Genomic DNA, 5404 nt, shown 5'->3' with positions numbered 1-5404 from the left:
TGACATTTGTGTTCCTGCTTCTGGCTTATTTCAATTAATTTAATAATATTTTGTTCTTTTTTTGTATCTAAAAGAGGTTGCCCTGTCCATTGTTTTTCACTGATGGACAGCTAGATTGGTTTCACATCCTGGCTGCAGTGAACTGTGTTATAGTGGCTGTGTTATGGGAAAATTGCTGTATCTTTGATATGCTCTCCTCCTTTCCTTCTAATAAAATTTCCTTATTCTATATAGCCAAGAGCAAGATAACTCTCACATGGTAGGTCAATTTTTATCTTAGTTTAATTTTTGTTATTTATTTGAAAGAGTTACAATAGAGGTAGAGACACAGAGAGGTCCTCCATTAGCTGGTTCGCTCTACAGATGACTACAAAGGCCAGAGTTATGCCATTCTGAAACCTGGAGACAGGAGCTTCCTCTGGGTCTCCCTCATGGGTGCATGGGCCCAAGGACTTGGGCCATCTTCTACTGCTATCCCAGGAGATAGCAGAGAGCTGGATTGGAAGAAGAGCAGCTGGAACTAGAACTGGCACCCAAATGGGATGCTGGCCCTTCAGGCCAGGGCTTTAACTCACTGCACAACAGCGCCAGCCCCAATTTTTATCCTTTATAAGGAATGACCATACTGTTCTGCATAACATCTGTACTAACTTGTGTTTTCACCTACCATATATGGTGGTTTTCTTTTCCCATGTGCTCTCTAGCATTTGTTATTTTTTATCAGTTTGGCATAAAAATGATGTTTTTGTGTATTTTGAAATCAGTTAATTTGTTTATTAAATCTTTATTATTTGAAAGGTGGATTTAGAGAGAGAGGGAAAGACATAGATAGCTTTCATCTGCTGGCTCACACCCCAGAGAGTTTCAACAGTTGAGCCTGGGGCATGCTGGAGTCAGGAGCTTCATCCAAGTCTCCCACATGAGTGGCAAGGACCTGAGTCCTTCGTCCATCTTCTGCTGGTTTCCCAGGTGTTTAGCAGTGAGCTAAATTGGAAGTGGAGATTCCTAAACTCAAAGTGGAACTCAGATGTTATGCTGGCCTCACAGATTGCAGCTTTCCCCACTTGGCCACAATGCCAGCCCCTCTATCAATTTAATTCCTCAAAAATAGCTCAGTAATGTTGGCATCTATCTCATTTTGTTTTTTCTCTGTTATTATTCAACTTATTGATGTCTTATTTTTGTTCACATTATTCCTCTCAATTGCTCTACCTGAGGTGAGTAGGGCTGCTGTGTTGCTTAAATGAAGTGTATGCTTTAGATTACTCATTTAATGAGTGCATGTCATTCACATAGCACTTCACTGAAGTTCTACTATGTCCCAAATCCTCTTCTAGGCACAGAATTTAGACCACTTTTCTCTTAGGCCCAGATCTTGCCTTTAACATACTACTTGGAATTTAGTAGCTCATGAAATCTGCAGACTGCATAAATGAATGAATATTTTGAGGGCTGTGCTTTTGTGGAGGAACTTCATAGGAGACCGAAGGAATAAAATAAATCAAAAGTATCCACAGTATATAGAATGTATACTATTTTACAAGTCACAGAGAAGAAGAAGAAGAAGGAAAGTAGTAAGACTAGAAAGTTTGTGGCAAGACTAACAGGCGCTGGTCAAGAACTTAATAAGCACATTAGGAAAGCAGTAAGGTTTCTTTTTTTTTTTTTTGAGGAAAAGTTTTTATTTCTAGTGATGAAATTGGCTACAGAACATTATGAAAGTTTAAAAATACAAAGAGAAATTGTCTATAATTAATAGATTCAAAATTTGACAATCAGTGAATATCATTATTAGTCATTACCAACAACAGTTATTGATTTGAAAGGCAGAGTGACAGGAAGAGGGAACCACTGCTTCACTCCCCAGACACTTGCAATAGCCAAAGCTTGACCAAGCCAAAACCAGGAACTGGGAATTCATTCTGGATGTCCCATTTGGGTGCAGGGACCCAAGCACTTCTGCCATCCTCCGTCTCCTCCCAGGGTGCACACTAGCAGAAACTTGCCTCAAAGCAGAGAAGCTACCACTCAAGCCAGACATTTGTATATGGGATGTGGGTGTGTGGTGGTGATAGCAAGCCCTCATAGATAAAAAAAAAAAGACAAAGTTATTTCTATGCCAAGGAAATTACTCTGTAGTCTTTCTCTTATAAACTACGTATTGCTGAACCTAGATAATTTTTCCTTTATTTAACAATGACATGAAAATGTCAGTTGAGTTGGCTTTCCTGAAGACCTTTTTTCTTGAATATTAGTGGCTAGTTGAGATAAATTCTTTTCATCTCTTTCTCGCTTCGGCAGCACATGTGCTCGCTTCGGCAGCACATATACTAAAATTGGAACGATACAGAGAAGATTAGCATGCCCCTGCGCAGTAAGGTTTCTTTACCTCCCTGTAGGCTCTGCTCTCCAGAGGTGAACAGGGTCCTCTAAACCCACTTGCTGCACACACAAACACCTGAGTGTTGTATTCTCCCACAGGTGTTGGAGACTGATATGGTGTTCTGATTTATATTTACATAATGGCTAGTGACATCGGGCATATTCACATGTTTTGACCATGTACATTTCTTCTGAGAAATGTCTATTCAGATCCTTGCCTGTTTCTTCACTGTATTTTTTGGAGTTTTTCCAATTCATGTAAATGCTCTGGAAATCTGTAAACATTCAGAGTTTTAATTTTTCCTGCCATCTGTTCATTGTATCTACACTCTGATGTTTACTTTGTTGTGAAGAAGTATCTTAGTTGGATATACTCAAATGTCTCTGTTTTTATTTTTGTGACTATTGCTATTGGAATCTTACCCAAAAGCTATTGTGTGTTGACAATATTTAGAGTTTCCCTATGTTTACTTGGGTTTGGGTCTTATGATTACATTTTAATTCACTGTGAGTTCACTTTCACATAGTGTAAGAGATGTTGGAGTCTCTTTTCAGGCTTCTACATATGGATAATCAAGTTCCTCTGCACCACTTGTGAAAGAGATTCTTCTTTCTCCAGTTCATTTTAGTTCCTTTGTTAAATATGAGTTGCTGGTAGAAATTTGGGTTTATTTCTATGCTACCAAGTCTTTTCCATTGAACTATGTGTCTGTTATTATATCAGTGCTAACACTTCTTCTTCTTTTTTTTTTTTTTTTTTGCAGTATATTTATTTGAAAGGCAGAGTTACAGAGAGGTAGAGGCAGAGAGAGAGAGAGGTCTTCCATCCACTGGTTTACTCCCCAAATGGCCACAATGGCCGGAGCTCTGTTGATCTGAATCCAAGTGTCAGGAGCTTCTTCCAGGTCTCTATGCAGGTGCAGGGGCCCAAAGACTTTGGCCATTTTCTACTTTTTTCTCAGGCTATACCAGAGAGGGGTATAAGAAGTGGAGCAGCTGGGAAACATACTGGCACCCATATGAGATGCCAGCACTGCAGACGGTGACTTTACCTGCTTTGTCATAGTGCTGACCCCTGTAATATGTCTTAAAATATGGTGTGATGTCTCCAGCTTTTTTTTGCTTTATAATATTGCTTTAGATGTTAAGCATCTCTCATGTTTCTATGTGAATTTTAGCATCATTTTTTCTAGCTCTGAGAACATCGTTGGTATGTTGATTGGGATTGCATTGAATTTGCAAATTGCTTTTGGTAGTATGGATATTTTGGTATTATTCTTCCCATTCACAAACATAAGTTTTCTGTGAGACTGTCAAAAAGCCTTGACAAAAATTGGACTTTATTACACAAAAATTCATCACTTTTTGGGATCATTTAAATCCATAATTTTGCACTAATATTTGATAAATAATTAAAGACTTTGAGCATTTTAGTAGGAGAAATTAAAATATTTATCAATTTATTCAAATATTGTTTAGATGTGATATTCAAATATTGTTTAGAGCCATTGTCTGTATTCCCTCTAAATTACGATCTTTTTGCTTTTTGCCTGTTAAACTTGTCCCTTGATTCAACAACCGTTTTTAATGTAATGTAAACTGAAAATGTCATTTCATAAGCTAAAAAAAATGAAAAAGAAGGAAAAAGAAGGGAGGGAGGTTGAGTATATAATTATGTTCTCCGAATTTTTTCTATAAAACATATTGAATCATTTAAAAGCTAATTAAAATTAAACTCAAAATTGGACCATTATGACCAATATTTAAAACAAGTGATTAAAAACTGTAGATGTCTTCAATTTTGATTATCATTCTTCTTTAGAATATCTGAAAGAAATCCAGTTTCTCACTTTAAAATATACCAGTGTGTTAGAATTTAGTATTAAATGACTTTGTTTAAAAGTGTTATTTAATCTATTGCTTTAAGTAGTAATACTATGGCCATTGTAAAACAAAATCCTTATCATTTTTCATAAAACAGGAAGGGCTTTTAAAACATCATCACTAAAAATATTAAGAGACCTAAAATATAACATTCTTAAAACCCAAGTGATACCATTCAAAATTTTCAAATATGCAGGGATAGTTCATGTCAAGTAACTAAATAATTGTTAAGTGTATATATGGAATAGCTTCTATAAATTCTTTTGGCAAGGGCTGGCACTGTGCCATAGTGGGTGAGGCTGCCACCTGCAGTGCTGGTATTCCATAGGGGCATCAGTTCAAGACCTGGCTGCTCCACTTCCTATCCAGCTCTCTGCTATGGCCTGGGAAACACTATAAAATGGTACAAGTCCTTGGGCCCCTGCAACTGCATAGGAGACCAGGAAGAGGCTCCTGGTTCCTGCCTTCCAGTCAGCACAGCTGCAGCCATGGAGGCCAACTGTGGAGTGAACCAGTGAATGGAAGACCACTCTCTCTGCCTCTCCTTCTCTCTCTGTGTAATTCTGACTTTCAAATAATATAAATAAATCTTTAAAAAATTCTTTTGGCAAATAGATGAAGCTATTTGTTATACATTTCAAATAAATAGCAAACATACTAGAAAAATATATTGAATAAAATTTAAGCAACTCATAGCTATACACAGAAATTTCTCACCATAACAACATAGCAACCACTAAATTTCCAAATTCAATTTTCCACAACTTAGAATCTTTAACTCCAGAAGGAGTACAAAATTGACAGAACAGTGGCCTATGTATCAGGATACCTAATGCTAATACAGAATTATCCCTGCCACAACTTACCTATGTGACCTTGAACAATTCACTTTACTTCTCTGGGCTTGGCATTTAGCATCCTCATGTGATAAAGGAGGCTTGGATAAGATCAGTTGTACTCTATCTTGAGACTTCAATGATCTCTCAGTTTCCAAACAGGCACCTTAAGGGAAAGTAAACCTTTAGATCAAAGCTTACATTTTTAAATATAAATATATTTTAAACTGTTTCTACAACTAGTACAAAACAACACATTCAAATGTGTACCATGCCACTTTTCAATATTTGGGAATAATTAA

At 37.0% G+C, this 5404-nt stretch overlaps 1 pseudogene; it reads left to right on the top strand.

Annotated features, from left to right (window-relative positions):
- The first annotated feature begins 2306 nt into the window (after window positions 1-2306).
- On the top strand, window positions 2307-2374 carry LOC149119058 (U6 spliceosomal RNA; annotated as a pseudogene).
- The last annotated feature ends 3030 nt before the right edge of the window (window positions 2375-5404 follow it).

The sequence above is a fragment of the Oryctolagus cuniculus genome, unplaced genomic scaffold (assembly GCF_051225735.1).
Source record: "Oryctolagus cuniculus isolate XC-2025 breed Fujian yellow rabbit unplaced genomic scaffold, ASM5122573v1 ptg000037l, whole genome shotgun sequence".
NCBI lineage: Eukaryota > Metazoa > Chordata > Mammalia > Lagomorpha > Leporidae > Oryctolagus > Oryctolagus cuniculus.
This window is presented reverse-complemented; position numbering and strand designations above follow the sequence as displayed.